Source organism: Crocuta crocuta, unplaced genomic scaffold (genome assembly GCF_008692635.1).
Source record: "Crocuta crocuta isolate KB4526 unplaced genomic scaffold, BGI_CrCroc_1.0 scaffold20, whole genome shotgun sequence".
In the NCBI taxonomy this organism is placed as follows: domain Eukaryota; kingdom Metazoa; phylum Chordata; class Mammalia; order Carnivora; family Hyaenidae; genus Crocuta; species Crocuta crocuta.
The window spans coordinates 8,622,158-8,647,342 of record NW_027527932.1 but is presented as its reverse complement, the minus strand read 5'-3'; positions in this window follow the sequence as shown (position 1 = coordinate 8,647,342).

The following is a 25,185-nucleotide window of genomic DNA, read 5'->3' as shown; positions in this document are numbered from 1 at the left end:
CCACTCGTTCTCTATATAAACACTTCTTCCTTGGAACTTTCTGAGATCACTTTGCCTCTTTTATGCCACTAAGCATAATCTGCTTTGCAGCATAATCATTGACTTCTGTCTCAACCGTCCACAAGCTTTTGGTTACCTAAGAACAGGAACAAGATTTAATCATTTTGGAATAACCTGAGTTCCCAGCATAATGGACTGAGCACGGTGATTAAAATCGTTTCAAATTGAATTAAAGCTTTTGAAAATGATCTCTTATGAGTCTGTGCTTCTCAATATAAAACTCTCTTCTCTCTAGCATTCTGGAGGATTCTGTGTTGCACCACACAGATTCCCCCTTCAGGAACAGAAGAGTTCTTGCCCCAGCTGCTAAGAGTCCTCCTAACTCCCATCATGTCAGGAATTAGCTCAGGCACTGAGTGCTTCCTTGCCCAGGTCACGCCCATTCTGGGGCAGCTGGCCCCCAGTGGGCCAGGGGACATAAAGGTGTGGCACTCTCACCTCCTTTAGAGCTCTGCGGAGTCCTCTGACTTCAGAATGTGCCTAGGGTTTGCACAAGCGATTGCGCCACAGCTGGTCTCTTCCCTCTTCTTGATCCTTCTTCCTTTCCTCCCATGTGTATTTACCCGAAGAGCACTCCCCATAAACCTCCTTCCCATTAACCTTTTTGTCTGCCCAGGTCCCTTGATCCAGGAACATAGAGTGAAAAAAGCAAAAGTACTTCATGGTTTTTATTTTCTCATGTACCTCTCCCCAGACTCATGACGAGAGTGGATGGACTAAGGGTCTGATATTCTCATAGTGATGCTCTACTTGGTGGCCCCCATATTTAAAAAAATTATTTTTAATGTTTATTTTATTTTGAGAAAGAGACAGAGCATGAGCTGGGGAGGGGCAGAGAGGAAAGGGGAGACAGAATCCGAAGCAGGCTCCAGGCTCTGAGCTGTCAGTACAGAGCCTGACGCAGGGCTTGAACCCATGAACCTTGGGATCATGACCTGAGCCAAAGTTGGATGCTTAACTGACTGAGCCACCCAGGCATTTGGTTTACTACTCCCAGTTTCCTGCCTATCCTTATTTTTTTCTGAAAATAAATACAATAGATAGTTGGTAGAAGAAGCAAAACTACTGCTCTGGTTCTCCTGGGCCTTGTTTAACTTTTCAAAACAAATAGTCGTACTATGTTTACTTGCCCAAAGAGAAATGCCTGATTTCATGTCCTTTCTCCTATTTGCAGAAGTTATAAATGTCAGAAAGGTTGAGAGAGTTTTCTAGGTGCTTTGAAAAGGCTGCTATAAAGAAAGTCCCCACACTGTAAATTATGTATGAGGAGATACAGATATAAAATGCTTCTGAGGAAACACACTAAGTTAATGAAAGGAAACTCATTTTAAATCTTTTCTGAGATAAAAGGCATGACCCCATTGGGGGGAGAAAGCAGTTGAAAATCTACACGTGAAGCCATAGCATCAAAAATAATGTTCTTGACAAATATAAATTTCAAGTGGTGTTATAAAGCTCGTCCAGAAAATTCAATCTTTCTGAACATTGGATTTGTGAGGATGTCAAACTCATGTTAGGTACTGTGATATTTTGGGAATCCATTAAAGTTCTTTAGGGGAAAAAATGTGGTCCACAGAAATCACATTTTAAACTTGCAACAAGGCTATAGTAAAGATTAACAAAGGCAGGGAAATGGCTTAGTGGTAAAAAAAAAAAAAAAACAACCAGAAATAGAAAATAAACCATATTTCATGGCAAGATTTCTTACCATAGAAATCTTTATGATAATCAACAAAATCACTCTGAAAATCATTCATGATAGGAGCTTTGATTTTCTTCTGTTTTTAATATTAAGAGTGACATCCAGCGCCTTTATGGGGAAACGTGCTCTGACCAGTTTTAAAATGGATTATACTTTTAAATGTGAATCCCAAGAAACTAGCTCCTTTTAGGAATTTATTAAGAGCCTTAAAATTTCATTCTTGTGAACACCTGTGATGTGCCAGACATTTCCAGCGCGTGACTGCGCTAAATTTTCATACCTATCTTTTTGAGGATTCACTGTCCCATTAAAAAAATATGAAAAGTGAGACTCAGAGGGATTATGTAAATTGCCTAAGGGAGGACTTCAAGGAAGATCTAGAAGCTCCAAGATCATTGTGAGCTTAATTACAAAATAAAAGCAGCATCAAAATGGATATTCTTTCCAGGTTTCAGGACTGGTTCAGTTCTTGACTGGGCACTATAGTTCTTGCACACGATTGTCCCAGTTTTTGGTTTGGAGAGGAGACAATTCTGAAACTCTTTGAAGTGTCTTTATTGTTTAAAATTTTTTTTTAACATTTTACTTATTTATTTACTTATTTACAATTTTAAATACTAATTCAGTTCATCGCTTGGCTTTTCTTCTTCGGGGACCCCGTGGTACACCCTTTTTCTTCTTTACTAACTTTATCTTTTGTTTTGCCTTCAATATTCTTCACCTGTTTCTTGATTTCTTTTGTTTCTCATGTTTCTATTTTCAGGTCCCTTCCTCATGCTCTTTATTATATTTTCAGTTGATTCTATTCTCTACTGGATGCTTGTAATTGGTGTTCATTTCTAATACGCTCTTGTATTTGTCCTCAATTTTTTCTTGAAATTAGTCAAGTCTTACTTCCCATCTTTCTTTTGTTGCTGCTGCTGTTCGTTTTTGTGCTGAGTTTTTGAGTTGGGCTCAGGATGCTCTTTCATATCTAATATTGCTCCAACTTCATGTTGGAGTGCTGGGTTACAGCTTTTGTCTGCTTTGGATTTGAGTTTCAGTTCTTTGTAAACACTTCCAGTTTTTGCCAAACCCTTAACGACAGTTCTTTCCCTTTAGGGGGAATGAATTTTGAATGGCTTATGAGGTTTCTTAGTTTAAAAAGTGCCTTCCTACAAAACAAAAACACAGACTCCTAAATACAGAGGTCACACTGGTGGTTGCCAGAGGGGAGGTGGATGACGGATGGGTGAAGCAGGTGAAGGGATCAGGAGCACACTTATTGTGATGAGCCCTGAGTAATGGATGGAATTGTTGAATCTCCATACTGTACACTTGAAACTAACATAACACTGTATGTTAATTACACCTCACTTAAAAAAATAAAATACTAATTCAAAAATGCCCTCTCTTATTGGAACAAAAACATTTGGTTTCTTTACAAGATGGCTTTTTGGACAAATAAGTGTTATTGTTGTTCCTTATTTCCGTGATAGGCTTTACCTAGGATTCTTCCTTTCCATTGATTGCTCCCTCCATTCCCTGCACCAATGAGCCTGCAAGGCACTTCAGTCTTGTGTGACTCTTTCTCAGCACTGCCCCTCCGGTTTCCCTCCTTCAGGGCTCTTCCTTTTTCTGACGGGGTGTCAAAATCTACCTCCGGATTTCACTTGACAGTATTTCCCCCTCAGCGAGGGCCCTACCTTTTGTGTGGGCGATGTCTCTCTGGTTCCAAACCACTCCTTCCCATGCCCTGCCCCCACTGTGCGCTCCACACGCTTCCTGTTCTTCCAGGGCCTGCAGAGCTGACCCTCCTGGTTTGGGAAATTTCATTTCCCACCTCCGTGGAAATTGGCATTTGTAAATGTCGCGGTGTCCTCGCTATACGTGGGTAATGGGTTTATATCTCTACGTTCTTTGGAACTTGGCAGAGACTCAGAGTTCGAAGCTATAAAGGAGAACTGCTAATTCTCATTTTGTATCTTCTTGTACATTTTAATAAAATATAGAAATCTGTCAAATTCTGAAAGTGTATGCTAAAAATATCCCATTACCATTGTGCTTTTATCTGGTCCTCTTGTATTTCTAAGGAGTTTCCTCCGTGAATACTGTTGTAGTTTGTTTCTATAGATACGGAAAATGTTTTCCTTCATCTCTTTCAGGCCCTTGGCTGGGTCTGGAAATTAAACTGACAGATTAAAGGAGAAAAAGTGTCCGTATTTTATTAAATATTTACATACACATGGGAGCCTTCACAAGAGCATGAAGATCCGAAGAGGTGGCAAAAGGCAGAAACTTTTATACCTCCTTTGAGACAAGGAACTAATAAACTTGGGAAGAATTGACGAGACAAAGAGGCTTGGCCCAGGGGGAGTAAATGATGAAGAGGTGGTAATGTTTGCGTACACAGCCTCTTGGCCCTCCAAGCCCCTGCCTCTGGTGATATGGATGTCTCTCTTCCTCCCTGCACAAGGAGAGTACTTTCTTTCTTTTTCTTTCTTTCTTTTTTTAATGTTTTATTTATTTCTGAGAGAGAGAGGGAGAGAGACAGCGTGAGCAGGGGAGGGGCAGCGAGAGAGGGAGATACAGAATCCGAAGCAGGCTCCAGGCTCTCAGCTGTCAGCACAGAGCTCAACATGGGGCTCGAACCCACAAACCATGAGATCATGACCTGAGCCGAAGTCGGCTGCCCACCCGACTGAGCCCCCCAGGTGCCCTGAGAATACTTTCACCTGGGAGATTGATCTCATGCCTTCAGAGAGGAAGGTGGTCAGGGGGAGGTCAGAGTGACCTTCCTCTTTTGTCATTTTCACAAATTCCTTCAGTCTAAGAAGTACGCCAGAGCAAGTGGGTGGCTCAGTCTGTGAAGCATCAGACTCTTGATTTTGGCTCATGTCATGATCTCAAGGTTCTTAAGATAGAGCCCTGAGTTGAGCTCTGAGCTGACACATCGGAATCTGCTTGGGATTCTCTTTCTCTCTCCTTCTCTCTCTGCCTCTCCCCTACTCACTCTCTAGCTATCTCTCTCAAAATAAATAAATGTTTAAAAATAAGATATTCAACATATCAAGGCGACATATCTTGGGGGTAGCATGTCCTAAACCCCATCCATACAGAAAAGATTATGGTGACCATATTTTCTTTGGGAATGATAACTTCTGTGCATTTTTAACTTCTGTCACATCAATAGCTCTGGCCTTAAATCCCATCTCTCTGATATTACTGTCACAATTTCTGATCTCTTATGACCTGGTAACTTTTCCTGGTAACCCTGACTACCCCTGCATTGTCTATTCCTCTTTGTTACTTGACGTTATGTGTGTCTTGTGAACAGCATAGAGCTGGACTTTGCTTCTGAACCAAATATGAGATTCTTTAATTTTGCAAAAAGAATCCAGCCACGTGCATTTAGTATAATAATTTACACCCTTGTTTTTACTCCTGCTGTGTTTTATTTCTCCCGTCTATGGTGTCACACTTGACCCAAATCATCTCAAGCCTCAGACACCTCATCTTCTCATTTCCACTTTTGTCTTTCAGTTCCATCTCTATACAGTAACCACAGGAATATCTTAAATATGTAACCCGAGTCAGGTCAACCAACTCAGGTTGTAATTGGAATAAGACACAGCTTTGCATCATGCAGTGAGACTCCAGAATCTTCTGTCTTTTTGTCTGGTGGTCCAACCTCCAGGCATTTTTCCTTTCTGCTAAATCACTATGGACCAACGACGCTGGCTTTTTCCGCCTCCTCCTCTTCCTCCTCCTCCTTCTTTTTAAAGCTATTTCTTCAAAGTGCCAAATTCATTTTGAATGGCCTTGAAGACTTTTCCTTTACTCACTTTGGAAAATTTTCCCCTGACTCTTTAACCAGCAAGCACTTTGCAGCCTCTCAGATCTCAGATTAGACAGCATCTTCCTTAACAATCAATGTCCGTAACATCGAATGATTGATTTCTTCCCATAGGCAATGAACAAATAAATTCAAATAATTATAAATTGTGAGGTTACAGGTGCTGAAACACAAACTTTATGAGGCCAGGGGCCACATTTGTCTAATTTAACATCATAGCCCATTAAGCACTCAAACATCTGTGCAATGCAAATGTAAAGGTACATTATGTCTATGACTATCTCCAATAAGTACTTATGACTCTACCATTCCCCTCACCCATGTGTTACCATATCTGCTTTCTCCCCTCTTCCTTCCAAACTGCTGGTATTGAAGTTACCCTGTGGTGACTTACTCCTAGGTGCAAACTTCAATAGCTCTGTTCATGCCTCTCTTACTGTACCTCTTGGCTGCCTTTTAGTGCTGGCCGCTCCCTTCTCCTTGAGAGTGAGACTCTAGCACCAGGCTGCCCCCGCTGGGATTCCAACCCTCCTATTGACAGCTGTGTGATGTTGGGGAATTTACTTTCACACTCTTCCACAGTTTCCTCATCTGTAAACTGTGATTAGGTGTGTTATGAACATTCAATGGGTCTGTGTGAGTGTCAAGTCTTCCAAGAGCACCTGACACATAAGCGCTTACCATGTATGTCAGCTTGTGGCGCCGGGCTCCCCTGATTCTCCTCTCTCTCATCGCCCATCTCCCTTTGCCTCTTCCCTGTGCTCTGCACCCATCAGCCCCCCTAAAGCTGGCCTCTCCTTTTTTCTCCTCAATGTTCCCTCAGGGTAATCTCATCCGCCTCTCATGTTTTTAGCTACCTCTTGGCATCTGGATATTCCACAGTACCTAATTTAAGGTATCTTCATCCTGAGTTTGCTTCCTCACTCAATGGAATCCACAGAGGAAACTGAGAGCCTTCTCTTACTTCTTCACCAGCACTCTCACTCTAACTCATCATGGACCATCGCCCACACCATCTCCTAAGAGTCTCCTGAGCTCTCCCTCTGCATCTCTCATCTCACTAGCTTTCCACATCCAGGATGGATGTCCCGGACCCATTCTTTACAATCCCTCCCTCACAAAGCTTCCAGAGAGATCCATCAGAACCACAGAAGTCTTTTATCTCCCTCCTGATTCTTCAGCCTCTTTTCACGAGGGCATCAAGTCCAGTTCTTCATGTGGTATGTAATGTCTTCCATGATCTTTCCCTGCTGACCTCTCCAGTCTCGTTTTGTAAACTTTACCACATCGATTTTCTTCAGTCTAGAAATAGCAGCTCACTATTGATTTCTCCCATGCCATCTTCTTGGCTTGCAATGATGTCCCTTCTCTCTTCCCTTCTCCTTATGCTGGGGTAAATCCTGTTTATCTTTTCACAATTAGCTCAGTGCTTAGTTTCTCCAGGGAGACTTCCTTACCCAGCTGAACTCAAGACTTTCTTCTGAGCTCCCTGAATTTCACATGTTAGCATTTCTAATATTGCTCAACTCACAAACTATTTCATAATAACAAAATCTTATGTTCCCTCTTAGACAATTTATGGAGTGTGATAGGGAAGGATTTTAGGTTAAAAGGTTTAATTTTAGATCAGCATGATATTACAGATTTTATTACACCGTTCATTTAATAAAATCTTTAATGTTTATCCAATAAGAAGACAAATGTTGACATTTCCTTTTTAACAAATTATCAATTTTTTAAAATTTATTGTCAGTTTATGAAGAAAAAGCATGATTAATCATTAACTAATATGAAAACATAATATTGTGCTTGGTTTGGGAACAAGATATATATTATAGTGTGGAGTCTTAAATTCGTGCAAACCTTCATGCTTGGAAATCTTTATATTGTTCTAAAAATAATCTTTGTGATTCTGTTACTAAATGACAAGCCAAAGAGACTTTCACAGGATACTCTGCAAACAGTTCTCTTCCAAAATGACACGGAAGGTGCGAATAATCTTCTTTCTAAATAGATGAAATATAGAGTTTGTACAGTTTTACATTTTTAACTTTTTGAAAATTTATTAAAATACCTTGCTTGCTATAGAAAAAATTTGAGAAGATACAGACTTAAAAATCTGTTAAAGAAAATCTTGAGTTCAGTTGTAAGACCACCTTCCATCTTCTCCTCCCTCACTAACTTGTTACACATCAAAGGGATATTTGGAGGAAAAATCCTCAAACTTCTAGAAGTTTCTGATTTCTTAAATTCAACAATATCTAATGATTCCAACCATAGATCCAAAAATAATGGGCACCTTTGTTAATGTGTGTGGACGATTGTATGTGAAAATGATAATGTATGAAAGCTGGTATTTGGGGCACCTGGATGGCTCAGTCGGTTAAGTGTCTGACTCCAGCCCAGGTCATGATCTCCTGGTTTGTGGGTTCAAGCCCCGCCTCTGGCTCTGTGCTGACAGCTCAGAGACTGGAGACTGCTTCGGATTCTGCATCTCCCTCTCTCTCTGCCCCTGCCCCCACTTGTGCTCTGTCTGTGTCTCTCTCTCTCTCAGAAATAAAGAAACATAAAAAAGTAAAAAAGAAACTGGTATGTAATTAGTCCAAACACATATTTATACTGTTCTAGACAGAATGACGGCTTCCTAAGAATGTCCATGCCTGAGTCTCTGTAACCTGTAATATCACAAAGGGACTTTGCAGGTATGACTAAGTTAAAGACCATGAATTGGAGAGAGAATCCTGGATTATTTAGGTGAACCCAATGTAGTTACAGGAATCCTTATAAGAGGAGAGCAGAAGGGTCAAGATCAGAAAAGGAGTGTGGTGAGGGGAGGTTGGAATGATGTGAGAAGAAGTCTGTGAGCTGCTTGGGTGGCCTCTAGAAACCGGAACAAGCAAGGAAACAGATTGTGCCCTCGGGCCTCCAGAAGGAAGGCACCCTGGATGCCACCCACCTGGATGCTAACATTTCTGACTTCTAGAACTATAATATATTTGTGTTGTTGCTTTAAGCTACTAAATGTGTGATAATTTGTTACTGCAGCAATAGGAAATGAGTACATATACATAGTATACATTTACTTTGTAAACTGTCTAGGAATATGGTAAAGACATTTTAGCTAAAATGTGGAACATCTTTCACTACGGGAGTCCTGGCAAACAGAAATAATGATGGGAGAGGTTCACAGAGGAATGTATGGCCCTCCATCTTGGACACATTTGTTGCCTATATAAAATTAAAAGGACACCACATACCTCCAACACACCATCATTTGTTCACAGAAGGCTTCCATCTTGGAATTCTATGAGAGACACCCTCCCCCTTTATGATTATTTGTGATTGAGTTCTTCCATATGCCATGTCACATGAGAGAAGTCTCTGTTCTTCTTGTGTCAGATAAATTAAAAGAAAATCTTATGGATTCTTTCTCTTTCCTACCTCTTTCTCCCAGTTCTCACTATTCTATGGGGAAGTAGAGGTGTGTTTACTTGGCACTGGAGGGTCAGATTGGTAGTCAGGAAAAATATCTCTTGCTAGTGCTTTGTTCTGAGTGTAAAAGTAGTTTTGCAGCAAAACCGTGTTATCAAGCCCTATCAAATTTTTAATTAAAGATGTTGAAATTCAAACTCAATGTAATTTTTTTCAATTTAACCAGCCGTCTATTATGGGCTATGATCAGTTATCTTACATTAGACTAAACCTCCTACCATAAGCAGACACACGACTATACAAAATACTTGAAGCAGTTTCCTGACTCAAATATAGCATGTGGAGTGCAATGGTCCCACTGAGCTCAGGACACGGAACTCAGGGTCTACAATAGCTAACATAGCTTCAGTTAGCAAAGGAAGGCACCAAGAGTAGGGAGATATTTATTTAGGGGAAGTTTCCCAAACCCAAGTGGAGATCCCCTTGAGGTCTTGTCCAAGGGCCTGTTTTTGACATGGGCACATTAAAGTGTCTACAGAGCTGAGAGTCAAGCACAGCTCCCACTGATCAATCAGTGTGGGGGCCATTGGAATTCCAGATTGGAGAGACATGTTAAGACTTTATTAACACAGGCCATCCAACTGTCAAAATAAAGTTCTTGGCTCAAGATGGAGCCACTCTCACCCAAGATGCAACATCAGCCAAACAAAACCTAGATAGCCACATGGCCCTATCAATGCTCCATTGGAGCAAAAGCACGGTATATCTAGTCAGCCCAGTCCCCACATGCCAAACCAACTCTGGGCCTTCTCACCCAAAACAAAGATGACTATGTGGCCCCAGCCAATTATATATTCGCTATTTGTCTCTTCTTTATGCTTTATTCTTCATCTTATAACAGCTTCTTGCCTTCAGCTCGCTTTTACAAGTTCTCAGAAGGGAGACCCTTCGCATTATGAGGCATTAAATAAAATTTGTATTATTTAAGTTGTCTCCTTTAATCATTTTTTAAACAGGAGAGACACCAACAAAAGAGGTACTATAGGAGTAAAAACTATGACCTTGACTAAGTTCTACTCTAGATTTACTCTAAAAAGATTGACAACAAACACCAATGAAATCTACAGAATACTGTTGGGAAGTCAAGTTCTGCTAACCAAAAATGGTACAGGGCTTTCCACGACACCAAACCTGAAATATATAAAGGTAAGGCTATCAAAGTTGAAATAAATCAGCCAGTAATGGAATTGTCCATCAGAGCAAACATCAACTCTCCTCAGAACAAAGTTACAGAAACTAAAATCTCTAAAATATGTCACCACCATGTTCAGGAAGCAACAATAAAAATTTCTAGCCATGCAAAGAAACGGGAAAATTTGATCCATACCCAAGAAAAAAAAGGATCAATAGCAAGTTAACGTAAGACTTCCCCAATGTTATATTTAGCAGAATAAAGGTGTTAGGTCATTATTATAAAAATGTTCCAACAATTTAAGAGAAATATATCCAAAAATTATAGCCATAATGAGTGAACTAATAAGGAACCTCAGAAAAGAAAAGGAAACGGTAAGGAAGAAAACAAGTGTATATTATAGGACCAAAATTACAATCGCAGAAATAAAACAAAACTTCCCTCAATGATCATCAAAGCAGTTTGGCGTTAGGGCAAACAAGAGGCACTAAATTGTAGAAGCCTCAAAACAATTGACCAGTCTAAACAGAGAGAAGAAAAGATGTAAAAAAGAGAAGATCCTTATGGACATAAATGATAATATAAATGATCCAATAGATCTAGAATTCCTGAAGAGTGAGAATAAGGCAGAATATGTACTTGATATATGATGACCAAAATTTTCTCAAGTTTGATGAAGACTATCAACTTACAAATCCAAAACACAACCAAGAATTACACAGCTAGGCACATAATAATCAAACAGCTGAAAACAAGAATAAAAGATATCTTGAAAAGAGCTGGGAGAGGAGAGTGGAGGCACATTACATACAGGAAAACAAAGATAAAAATCATGCTTAATTTCTTATAATAAACAATGGGAGCAAGAGAACAATAGCATTAGTAAACTGTTAAAAGGAGGGTGGGGAAAGCCACACAGAATTCTATCTCAATAAAAATACCCTACAAAAATGTGGATGAATAAAAAAAAGTTTTAGACAAACAAAAGCTGAAAGAATATGGCATCAATGATCTGTACTACACAAAATGTAAAAGTCTTTGTCAGATTTAAGAGAAATTAGATAAGATGAAAACTTGGGTAGATATGAATTCACAAAGCACTGGAAATGGAAAATAAGTGAATACATAATGATGGCTAACTGTTCCTCTTGTAATTGTTTTTGTAGAACAAATTTCCATTGAAAACAAAAAGAATACCACACAGAAAGGGCTTATACTACAAATAAAAGTTTTTAAAAGTTACAGCAACAGTAAAAATGATGGAGAAATATTAAAAAATTTTTGACTATTATAGGTTATTCCTTTGATATGAAAGTGAAAAATATGATGAGGAGAAATAAGAAAAATTATCAGGTATGAAGTATGAAGTGACACTATATTAATTTTAAATATGATGTAAGTTAAGGAGGACTATTTTTATTACTACAGCAACTATCAAAAACAAACAAACGAGGTATGACTAAGAGGCCAATAGAGGAAATAAAATAGAGTGCTAAAAATAGTTGATAAACCCCAGAATGCAGTAAAATAATAACAGAACAACAGTAAAACTAGGGGATAAATGAGAGTCAAACAGGTGATATATTTAAACTCCACCCCATCAAGGGCGCCTGGGTGGCTCAGTCGGTTGGGCGTCCAACTTTGGCTCAGGTCATGATCTCATGGCTCTTGGGTTCAAATCCTGCATCAGGCTCTGAGCTGTCAGAGCTGGAGCCTACTTCGGATTCTGTGTCTCCCTCTGTCTCTGCCCCCTCCCCTGCTCACACTCATGTCTCTCTCTCTCTTTCAAAAATAAATAAATATTAAAAAATTTTTTTAAATAAATAAACTCTATCTTATCAATAATAACTTCAAATATCAACTAAGTCACCCAATTAAACAGTGGAAATTGTTAAAACTGATAAAAACAGAAAGAACCAACGCTATGTTTTCTACAAGAAACATATTAGATATAAAGACACAAACAAGTTAAAAGTTAAAGAGTATGAAGAAATAGTACACACTGAATTAAAGAAAGTAGACATGGTTACATCAAAATAGTGGATTTTGAGAAAAAATATTATCAGGGATAAAGAGGGATATTTTGCAATAATAAAATGATTACCAAGAAGATACAATATACATAAAAGTATGTACAACTAATAAAGTTTCAAAATCCATAAAGCAAAAAAGGGAGAAATATTCTAATTTAGAATCAGAGTTAAATATTTTTAAAGTCTTCTCTTAGAAATTTATTGAAAATGTAGACAAAAATAAAGATACAGAGATATCTTTATACACCATCAAACAAATAGACCTAATTGACATTTATAAGACACAGCATTTGACAACTTCATAAGACCCTTTTCGTAAGACTCAAGTGTGATATAGTAATGAAATTATACACAGCATTTCAAAGCAATTACAGATATATACAACCACATGGGAGACCTCAAAATCATCATGTTGAATGAACAAAGCCAGAAGGAGTACACACTGAATGCTTCTCTTACATGAAATTTTAGAATACTAATCTATAGTGATTGAAGCCAGATCACTGATTACCTAAAGTAGAGAGTGGGGTCATATACGTCAAAGGAGCATGAGAATAGTCTTCGAGGTGATAGAAGCATTCTATATCTTTTTAAAAAAATTTTTAATGTTTTCAATATTTCTGAGAGATAGAGAGACAGACAGCATGAGCAGGGGAGGGTCAGAGAGAGAGAAGACATAGAATCTGAAACAGGCTCCAGGCTCTGAGCTAGCTGTCAGTACAGAGCCTGACGTGGGGCTCAAACCCACAAACTGCGAGATCATGACCTGAGCCGAAGTTGGACGCTTAACCAACTGAGCCACCCAGGCACCCCAGCATTCTATATCTTGATTGTGAGTATGTCACATCTATTTGTCAGAATTTACTGAACTGTACATTTAAAATGGGTGCATTTTATTGCATATGTTATCCTTCAATATTTATTAAAAATCTAGCCAACAATGAATAAAAAGAGCTTAAGATTATATAATAGTCAAACCTATCCTGAGCTGAGAGGCTAAAAACAAAACAAAACAAACAAAACAGTTACCTATCAGCACATCATGTACCTTCTATGAATCGTTGCAGAAGCTCACCAGATCCTCTCAGATACTATCAAACTGCATTCTTTTTAAAGGGAAAATATTAGATTATGTGCTAATTGATTAAAAAAAAAGTCATGATAGCTTAAACCCCCATGAATCTTCAGGAAATTACAAACTACCATTGGGGCATCTTGCCTTGCACATGTTGCTCTTACTACATAGATCATGCTGTATTATAATGATCTTAAGTGGTACTGTTTTCCCCTAGTAGAATATAAACGTAGTAATATTAGCCCCTGTATCTCATTAGTCTTGTGATTTTAGGACCTAAAATGGTGCCTGACACAAAAATAAGTTCTCAAAAATATATTTGTTGAATAAATCCATCAGACAGTGAAAGAACAAAATCTTTTAACTAATTCTGATCAAATTCATATCTTGGAAATAGAGGGCTTTATTTGTTTCTTTTAATTTTTTGGACATTGCTATATTAATTCTGAGTTTAAAGAAGGAACTACTTTTTTTGAACAAAAACATGGGCGCAAAACTATGAAATAGTTTTCCATAGAATAGAACAATAGTAAGGTAGGGTAGTTTGAAAATGAAGTCTTCTTTGTGAGAAATGCTTGACAGTTTTTGACCATCAGCCCTCAGCATTTTGGTTGGTGGTCACTGATGGAAAGATAGTTTTAAAAGGAAATTGCTGGGTAGTTGGGAGAGGGAGGGGGTGGGGAAAGAAGAGAAGGGAGAGAAACAAACCACAGGACAGTTTTAATGATAGAGAATAAACTGTGGGTTGATGGAGGGAGGTGGGTGGGAGATTGCCTACATGGGTGATGGATATTAAGGAGGACACTTGTTATGATCCATACTGGGTGTTGTACATAAGTGACGAATCACTGAATTCTACTCCTGAAACCAATATTGCACTGTGTGTTAACTGATTAAAGCTTAAATTTAAAAAAAAAAAGGCAATAGCTTCCAACATTTTATATAATTATCAATTTTATCCTTTTTTTTCCCCTTAACAAGCAAATATTTGCAAAGCTGAGGTAGGAAAAAAATAAGGGTTATATGGGAAACTGGGATAAACCTTTAAAGTTTCCAACAATTGTTATTTTTTAACTGACAAAGATTTTTATCCTTGACCAAACTCTGGTCAGGCTTCTATGAACTTTTTTCTCAACTAGGTCCTGAGTTTTGAGTTTCCATGTTCATCTCTGCATTGTCCATTTTCAGCAAGAGTCCCTCTACATCAGTTTACCTAGAATCCCCTTCCCTTCCTATCTGATCACTCTTGATACTGATTTGGGTTCTTCATCATCCCTTCTCCCCCATCTCCTTAATCACATCCCCCCACCCCCCACCTGCTTGCCTTCTGGAAGAATCCTGTTAGGTTGGGCTAGCCAGAATCGCTCTTCATCGCTGATGTTTTCTCTTTGAATTTTCCATCCACTGACTCCCTACATTGTTCCTTGGCTGTAAATTCTCACTTTTCCTTGTTGTTTTTGGAATTGAACCCAATCTTTCTCCCACACTGCAATACCCCACTGCAGTGATCCATAGAGTTACCACAGTGGTAGTCCCTAAATAAAATCTGCCTTACCATTATTTTACAAATGTCACGAATAATTTTTCCTTAGCATAACAGTGGAATTCCTATTTTTTTTGTCATGTGTTGATTCCAAATATATTAATACTAATTAGTATCATCTCTCTTTTATGTTGCTTATTTTTTCTTGAAAAAAGATCGTCTTTTCTCCCTTCCACATTTACAAATATGATACCTGTTAAATAAAATTATCCTTCCCACATATGTATAATATTATGGTCACAGAAGCCACAGCAATTAGACTATAAGATGGGGGGTTAAAAGTATATCCTTCTCTTCCCCAAAATTTACACAGATAGACTTTTGATGGATTTGGTCTGAGAAATAAAGTAAAATATTTGGGAATAACTACTTTCATTCTATCTAATTTTTATGTGTATAATATAATTTATTTCTCTAACACAAACCTTTTTTTCTAAATTTTATTTATTTTTGAGAAAAAGAGAGAGAGCAAGTTGGGGGAGGGTACAGAGAGAGGGGGACAGAGGATCTAAGGCAATAGCAGTGACCGGATCGATGTGGGGCTTGAACTCAGGAATTGTGAGATCATGACCTGAGCCGAAGACAGCTGCTCAATGGACTGAGCCACCCAGGTGCCCCCCAATGGAAAACTTTCAAATCTACAGTCTAAAGCAAGTGCATAGATTATAAATGACATTTTTAGAGTCTATTTCAAGGAGACTGTGAAAAATTCTCTTCCGTTTGCTGATGTGATCACCATGAAAATGACACTTGCTTTCTTTTTCAATACCAGTTTGAGCTTCCCTGAGCCAACAGAAGGAAGCATTGCTGTTCTTCACTTCTTCCAATTCATTCCCAACTGCATTCCCCAAATCATAAGCCAGATCCAGGAGCAAATGCCATTTGCCTAGTCATAGTGATGGCCATTTTTATTTCCAAAGAGGTGGGGAGGTATGTTTCACCTTGAAAACAACACAGTGTTACCTCATTGGCAAAGCATAAAGAAGCCAGACAATCCTTTGGAAGAATAACTATAGTGATTCACCAGCCACCTCTTATATAAATTATTTCTTTAAGTATGGCTTTATAGTTACTCATTGTTTCCCAAAGTTGCTTCTGTTTTTTTGTTTTGTTTTCCCTCTGTCTAGGCTGCCTAATCATGATTTCTGTCTTTGGAATCCTTTTTATTCTTTAATGTTTAGCTCAGGGAAAATTTACTGAAAATAATCTTTAACAAAATGTAATGGTTCGCATAGTTTTGATCAAAGAAAATGCTTGCATTGCACATAGAGATACGAAGTTTTTAAAAGAGAAAATATGGAGACTATTGTGTCGAAGTTGGCTTTCAATCTTCTGAAGTCTGCAGGCTATCTACATTCGTATTCGTTAAGGAAAAAGTGCTTGCTAATTGCACCTAGAGACTTCTCTGTTATCTAGCAACACAAAAATGATAAAAGCAAACCAGTGAAATCATTGCCAGACACACTCAGGGTGAATTAATCTCATGTTCTCCTGTGATTTAACAGTGTCTTAGCTTTCAACTACCTTGGAGCACTTAAAAAATTCAGTTGCACAAACATTGATTGAAGACCTGTTAGGTGAAAAATAACATGCTAGGGATGAGGCTATATGCATGAACAGGATATGACTCAACAGAAACATAGAGAAAGAAAGAATGAATACCCCAAAGGGGGTGCTGTAAGTGCAAGTAGGGGAAATAGAGGAAGAAATATAATAATCTTGGTCTGCGGAGTAAGAAAGCATTCTAGGCAAAAAGAACGTGCAGTCACAGAGAGCAGAGAGTTCTTTTGAGCAGTTTCTAATCCAGGGTGATTATGTTTGTGTGCCTAAAAATGGCCTGGACAGCTTATTAAAAATGCAGATTCCCAGGGCTGCTTGTCTGGAGAGTCTGATCAATAGGTCTGGATTGGGGTCCAAGGACTAGTGTTCTAGGTGATTCTGCTGTTGGCCCAAATGCAAATCTGAAAAGTCCTGGCCTGAATGTAGATGACAGAGGACATGACATGAAGTCCAGACAAGACATTTGCTTGGGAGTAGATTGTAAACAGCTTAGAATGTCTGTCTCACAAAGTAAAAATCAGTTAAGAGTCAGTGGAGATTTTAGGGAAAACTGAGGGTTGAAGTTCAGGAATCTAACTTTGGGAATGTGGAAACGATGAATTACAAAAAGCTTAAGAGGAGACAAGTGGAAACACTTCTGTGACCTTTGAAATAAGTAACGTCAGTAGGGATGGAGCAAAAGTAAGACAGACGATGTCCGCAAGACTTGGGGCATCTATGGATTGGAAATTAGGTGAGTGGAAGAAGCCAAGATGGTGTGTGATTTCTAGTCTCAGGGATACTTACAACCAAATCAAAGAACAGGGAAGGAAAAAAAATCAATAAATTTAGTTTAAAACTTGTTGCACTGTAGGTAAAACATTCTTTTGGTGGTATTTACTAGACTCTTAGAAATGTGTGTCTGGAATGCAAAGGGCAGGTCATGGCTTCATTCATTCCTTCATTCATTCACTCCTTCCTTTAATAAATATTGACTGGGTGTGAATTGGGTTCTAGGTGTGGAGTAAATATTTATGAGCAAGAGAAAAAAGGCTTTGTCTTCATCATTTTTACACTTTAGAGGAGTCAGAAAACAAATAAATACACGATATCATGTCAGGTGGTGAAAAGTCTGTAGAGAAAAATTAAAAGCAGGGAGGAAAATAGAGCAGTTCAGAAGGTGCTATTTTCGTTGGGAAAGTCAGGATAGACTTCTTGGTGACCTCTGAAGTGAGACCGGAAGGAAGTTAAGAAACAAGCAAGCAAAATGAATAACCGAAAGAAAGATGATTCCAGATCCCATGGTCTAGCTAAGTAATTTTATATCTTCCAAACGTGAAGCCGATCTATGTGTGTTCATGTTCTCATCAATTAAACAATTACTGACTTAATCCTAATGTGTGCCAGGCACCTTACTTACGTGTTTGTAAGCAAAATAAACCACTTCCTCCCAAAATAAACGCTGATGTCACAGAGTTTACGCTGTATTAGGGGAAATAGATAAACAAACAAATAACAAAGATGGGTGAGTCAACAGTGATGAAGGAACATAAGGCAAGTTGAGGGCAAAGTACAAACCAGCACCTTCTTCCTCCCCCACCATCCCCCTAAGGCGGAATATGTGTGATATTCCTCAAACACTCCTGGCTACCCAAGCAAGGAAGGTATTTAAGTGCTTGCCATGATGATGTGGGAAACTAAGGCAAAAGAAAGATTAAATTCCCTTACCGCTTACAGCCCACTGACAAACCCTTGAAATAGGCTGAGGGACCTCCCTCTAGGGACGTCAGCTGCCTCAATGACGATGACGACACTTTGCTAGGGAAAAATAGGGAATTTTGGCTTAACATTATCCTTATCCCCCCAGGATTCTGTGAGTCTATTTTAACATAGAAAAATTCCTTTGGAAACATCCTTTATCTCAACACCCCGAAGGTATGTGCTGGCAATCATACTCCAAGCTTACAGCCCCTGATATACATCTGAAGGGCCTCATTATTGAGGTGTTATTAGGTGGTAATCAATGGTGTTTTCCTAACAACAGCCAGCCCCTCAAAGTCATGGAAACCTTGTTTCCAAAATATCTTAGAGACGTACTCTATCCCTGACACCCTCCCAACCTGAGGGTGAATAATAATCAGTTACCAGTCACAACCCCTGCACAGCTCTTTCTGCCCATGTGTCCTGTCCCCATGTTTTAATAAAATCACCTTTTGTGCACCGAAGATGTCTTCAAGAATTCTTTCTTGGCCACCAACTCCAAACCCCATCATCACCCCAAAAGTCCATCAACAGGAGAAAAGGTAAAGTTGGGAGCAGAGGAGTAGAATATGAAGCATCATAGGGAATGTTGTGTAAATGTTAGATTGTAACTGTGGGCATGCAAGGCCTCCCAGGAAGTTGACTGCNTCCTATGTATATATTTTAATTTTTTAAATTTAAAATATTTTCTTTAATCTCAATTCCACTATAATTAACATACAATGTTATATTAGTTTCAGGTGTACAACACAGTGATTCAATAATTCTATACATTATTCAGTGCTCATTGTGATAAGTGTTCCCTTAACCTTTTTCACCTATTTCCCCCATTCCCCCCCTCCAGGTACCTCCCCTCTGGCAACCACTGGTTTGTTCTCTATAGTTAAAGAGTCTGTTTTTTGCTCTGTTTACCTTTCAGGATAGAAAGGCACAGAAAGAACTTGTAGAGCTGCTGTGCCTTAAATTATTATTTAATTTATTAAAAAGTTATAAATCCCATATATATTTTTCCTTATTTCTTTAAGTTCATTATACACATATTATGCTTTTATAAACTTAGTAAAATAAGTACTATTCTCCTTTCCCTGATTAACATTTGATTCACTCAGATTGTATAGAAAAAAAAATTTTAACACTTTTTTAATGTAACTGAGATTCATTAAAATTCTAAATTCCTGTGTCAGTCTAATAGATTTGATTTCCTCTTTATGCATTTCAAGTGCTTGACAATGCAAGTTTATGGCCCTACCAACAAAAGAGCCTTTCCAAGTACTTAAGCCATTCCTGTAAACCAAAGAAGTAATTGAACGCATATAGTGACTATCAAGTTCCTCTTTCAAAATGTTTATGACTATAATCAAATTTCTTATGCTTATTAACTTAAAGCCATAGCTTTAATATTAAAATCAAATTCCCTAAAATCCTAAATTATCAGAAACATTACAAACACACTTATTGTATTAAATCTGATGTAAAGTATTCATATTCAAAGTATGCATAATCCTTCCTTTCATCATTTCAATGTTCACCCAAGTCTTTCCAGACTGTGAAACATTTACCCAATTAAGGGAATCAGATTTACCATAAGAGTTGAGTCTTACATCTAACCTCGAGTTGCCTAATGGGCCAAGTTAGAGATGAGGAAACCTACTTTATCATCTTAAGAGAACTGAGATAACATAGATAGCCACAAGATATGGTTTATATTTGTCAGAGACCGGAAATCAGATGGAAGACCCAAGCTCTATGCCCATAGTGTATTTCTACACAGGTCAACAGCTGGACCAAATTCCTTGCATGACTAGGCTCAGCTGCCCATATTACCCTTAGTTCAAGCTGTACTTTTACTTATTTCCTCACTTTTCGTCTGCTCTATTTCAACAGATTCTGACAATCCCTATATGAGTTCTTTCACCACCTGAAAACGTATTCCACAAAACTATTTACTGCCTGATTTAATTCTGCATTCCTGTCATATTTTTCTCTACCTGTAATTCTAAAAACACATGATTATCATTTCATTCAAGCTCAAGTTCTCCTTTCATGGTGGCCTGCCTCTACAGCTGTACCTGCAAGTGATAATAAGTTATTTTTTAAAAATTGATAGAGTTTCTGCCCAATATTCCTGAGGAACAGACAGGGAACAGATAGGCTTTAACTCTATCTTGTTGATAAGAATATTGAGACCCAAGAAGAAACTAGCATTACATAACTTTGGAGTAGTTTAATCAAAAGAACCTCTCTCAGTTATGGCATTTCATGCTCAAGTTCTCACACTTGGATCATTTAACTCTTTTAAAGGAACATTAGTGAATATTTGTGCCTAAATATTAAAAACTTAAATAACAGTATGAATTGATTACAGAATATCAAATGTTACAAATGAGCAAGAAGCTCTAGAAAACCTCTGGAAACTTACCAGGCCTGTGGACCAAAGTAAAAAGAAGGTACTTCACTCTAAGTTTAGCTCAGAATGAACTACCTCTCATACCCGTAAATTGTGGAAATACACAAGCCTGTCATTTAGAAAGTAAAACAAATGGTCAACTCTCAATTCATTTTCCATCTTTTAAATTCTTCAGGAAAACTACTCAACATTATTCCGCTCTGTCACATCAGTAGCATTGGAGGAGAAGGAAATTTATATTTATAAGATGATTTCATGCTTAGTGTATTTCCAAGTACAATACAAAGTAATAAATTAAACAGAAATTGTGCTTAATTTAGACAAAAGTAATCTTGTTTCTGCTAGAAAGAGCAATGAGTAAGAACATTTTCTTCCCTGAAAGATCTTGCATTTTATAGACCTCTCGTTATTGGTTCTTGATCCGTTAAACTCATACCAGGGTAAGAAGTTGGCACTCCTGTTAGAAACTTCTTGTTCATTCAAGGGGTTTTATGTGGACCAGGCGATTTTTTTTATTCACACGACAATTGTATAAATGCAACATGTATTATGCTATCTAATAACATTATATTTTCTATATGTAAATATATATTTCTCTACATTCATAAGTTTATGACATATCTTTAATATTTGTTTCAGTGGGATGAGACAATTATTGTTGAAGAACTTATTTAACTCAGTATTGCCTAAGAATGACAATACTGGATAAATTATCAAGATGCCAACCTGTGTGTATGTGTGTGTGTGAGTGTGTGTGTGAGTGTGTGTGTGTTGAACTTTGAAACAACATAGCATAGTAGGGATATTAGTAAGGAGAACAGACACACTCTTGAGAGTTTCATGAATAAACTAAGGGCAGTTGAGTCATGGAAAGATGTTCAGTATTGTCATTAGGAATGCAGAATAGTTCTTGAGATGTTCTATAAGGATTCTGAGGCCCAGAAAGAGATGAACAAATATACCTAAACCCAGCCAAGCTCCTAAACAGTAAACTGAGACCAGTACCTGGGGCTTCTGATGTGTGTGCTCCTTCCAAAGATTTTGTTGCCCATAAATGCTCTTTGACCATTTTGACTTACCTGTGTAGACAAACAAATTCTTGGCTTCTAGGAGAAATATTCTATAGCATGAAAATCTCCTGATCAATCGCCTACAGAAGGAGGCAGAGATGGGCAGAGTCTGGGATAAAGCAAGATATGGAAGCTTGGAAACCTTCAATGATGAGTAATTAAGCAGTATCTCTAGGCATAATTTCAGAATGACTCACATGATAATTTTTGTCTAAACAGATTTGCTGTAGACCCAAAGCATCAGCAGAGTGACTGCATATCATCAATTACTCAGAAAAATAACCTATTATGGGGCACCTGGGTGACTCAGTCAGTGGAGAACCCAACTCTTGATTTCAGCTCAGGTCATGGTATCATGGTTTGTGGGTTTGAGTCCTGTTTTGGGCTCTGTGCTGACAGTATGGAGTCTGCTTGAGATTTTCTCTCTCTCTGATCCTCTCCAACTTGTGTTCACTCTCTCTCTCTTTCTCTCTCTCTCTCAAAATAAATAAACTTAAAAAAGTAAAAATAATGTATTCCAATCACTTTTTCATTTTTACAAACCATAGCTTATTGATTCGTCTTTAGTGGCTATTGATAAAGATGTAATTACCTTCAATTCTTTATTTTTCATAGGACTTCTTGCCTTCAGAATATTTACAGGATTTTCCAAATGCAGCCATGACAGAAAAGATTCTGAGCTTAATTCTTTCTAGAGGCTTTAAGCCACAGTTGGCTTAAGTTACTTGTTCTGGATGGTAAAGCTCCAACTTGTGAAACACCCTTGAGTGAACAAGAATTGAAAAACTTTTAAATGAACACGTCTGGCCAAGGGAATTTCATTGGTACTGACAGAAGGAGTTAGCCTTTCCCAAAGTCTAATGACAGGGGAGCTCTTTCCATTTACCGTCTATCATCTAGCCCATGCCATTTGCATTTGGCTTTTAGCGGTTGAGTGTGAATTAGCAAAGGTCCTTCACCTGTCTGATAACTTTAAAGTGTCAAATCTCATTGTTTCAGCTGGTCAGGTGTTAGAGACCAGTTCAACTGTGTTATACATTTGACACTGTTGTCATTTTCTTTCTCATTTCTTATGTAACATTACTGAGAACAGAGTGATGCATATGAATATGACTTTGTATGCACAGTAAATTTGGATAGCTTTTTGTTCTTGTGGCTCATCTCTGGATATAGATCTGTAATTGTGAATAGTGAGTTGAAGAATACAGTGCTCTGCTTTATTAATACATGACAGAGACATAATTTTTCCTAACTGAAAAATACCATTTGACCAGTAGGTCAGAGAATGGCAATTACTGTAGAAGTGCAGGTTACAACAGTGATAGAAAATCATTAACAATGACATTTTGGTTTAAAACTGTGTACTTTCTGAAATGTTTCCCTCAATTGACTAATTTCCCTCAGGCAGAAGTAAAGAAGGAGACCAACTCAATTTAATAGCTTTGAAATTTTCCTGTCTGTGTCTGCGGCTGAGACTATTTTCTTTGGGCATGTTGGGAAATTGTTCCCAGACCTCCTAGGGTAAAGTTGAATGAATACAATTCCCAGATAATTAAGCAAGACTTTGTCTTGATTTATTTTTTTTTTAATGTCCTCATCGAACATCTTTGAAGGAAGCTGGTCATATGCAGCACAAAATGTGTGATAGAAATTTTATTTATTTATTTATTTATTTATTTATTTATTTATTTACTCATTCATTTATTTATTGCTCTCATCTAACCGAAGCCAACCCCACTGGCCAGACCATAAGATGGCTGTCTTAAACTGAATTTTAAGAGCAGAGAAGAATCACTCAAGAGACATTATTTAGGGCCCTAAAAAATGATATTAAAACTAAAAGTTAGCATGATTTCAGGTCCAGGTAACAGAAATCCATGACTCACCATGTTTTTTAAATATACCAGTTGAACACAATTTCTGGAGATCATCTATCTCTGGTGCTGAGTTATACAGAAGTTCAACAAACTTACTCTTTCCATTCTGATATCATTGTGTTAAACCATTTTACAGATAGTATGCCTGTATGGCAACATTCTGAGGCAAAACATGAACACGTTCTCTACAAAGCTTCATTGACAACAGAAACCTTTGCTATAAGCCCCTCGGCAGATTTATGCTCACATCCTATTGGCCACAATTGGCTCGCACAGAAACCAATCAGCCCAAGGGGAAAGGCTCAGGTTGGTTGGCTTCAACCAAGCACAATTCACTGTCTGAGGCGGTCCTCCCCGGATAGATGCGACCAGAAGAACCGGGCTCATGCTTGAACAAATGTAGGGATCTATTAGGAAGGAAGGAAGAAGAGGAGTGGACGTTGACCTGTACATAACAAATCCTATCTGGTATACCAACACACCTACAGAGTCAACAAAAAATGAGTTATTTTTAACTGAGGTAGAAAAGCTATGCAGGTCAGACTCAGTTAATTTAGAGTTTTATTAGTCAGCGTAGAATTTTCCTCTGCTACCTCCTCCAGCGTTATGGGGGCAGAGATGGGAAGGTTATGTACAAGCAAAGTAAGTGGGCGGATGGAGTGCAGGAGTTGCTTATCCGTCATTATGTGCCTACTATACCAGAGTATCTACTAACATGCCTGTCCTCAGTTATGGTAGTTGTTATCCTTTGATGTTGGCAAATGCGGAAACATTTTTTCATTCATGCTGCTACCATTGAACTCCCTGTTTCCAAGTATGAGACTTTTTTCAGGTCCACTGAATGTGTCAGCTACTGCCATTCTCTTCCAAAGGGCATTTGACATCATCATCCTATCTCTCATGCCCTTCCGGTGAAACTTGAGGTGCTGTCTCAGGTCCCCTGCCTAAACAACTGTGTCCCATCCAACCTACTCCCAGCTTTTGATGGCAGTGCAAGGAAATCTTGGTTACCCACCTTGCACGTCTCCAGAAGAAAGAGGAGCACACAAATCTGCTAATGCCCACGCTTACCTTGTGGTTTTAATACCCCTCCTCTCCACTGGTTCCTTCTCCCACTTTTGAGAAACCCACATAGCTAGCAGAGTTTTTAGACCCATAAACATTTTTTCTCAAACCATTTTCTCAGCTGTGGGTTGCAAAAGTCTAATTTAAAAGTCAACAGCTTAGGGAAATTAGTACAGAAACTCTGTTACTTGACAGCGAATAAGGCTGGGATAGCAGAAAACGTTGAAGGAGGGACCACAGGCAACAAGAGCAAATTATCATCCAGCTACAATAAAGAAATGGCCTCAAGTAATCAGTAGCTAGTTAAGGAAAGAGCCACTGACTGGAATGCAAATTTTCCCTTTCAAATCCTTTGTTCTTTTTACTCTGACATCATGCCCTTAGCTATTTAGAATCTTTTCAAAATCCAAGATGCATGATTAATATTTGCATCTTTCTCCTGGCCTCAAAGTGACCAGCTGAGAATTGTGTTTGGGTCAGTCACCCCTGGGGGACAAACCTTCTGGGACTCCACCCATCCTCAACTTCCTGGACCAAGTACACGAGGCTGCCTTGCCAGGCACCGTTCAGACCCTGAACATTTTCCACTCTGTG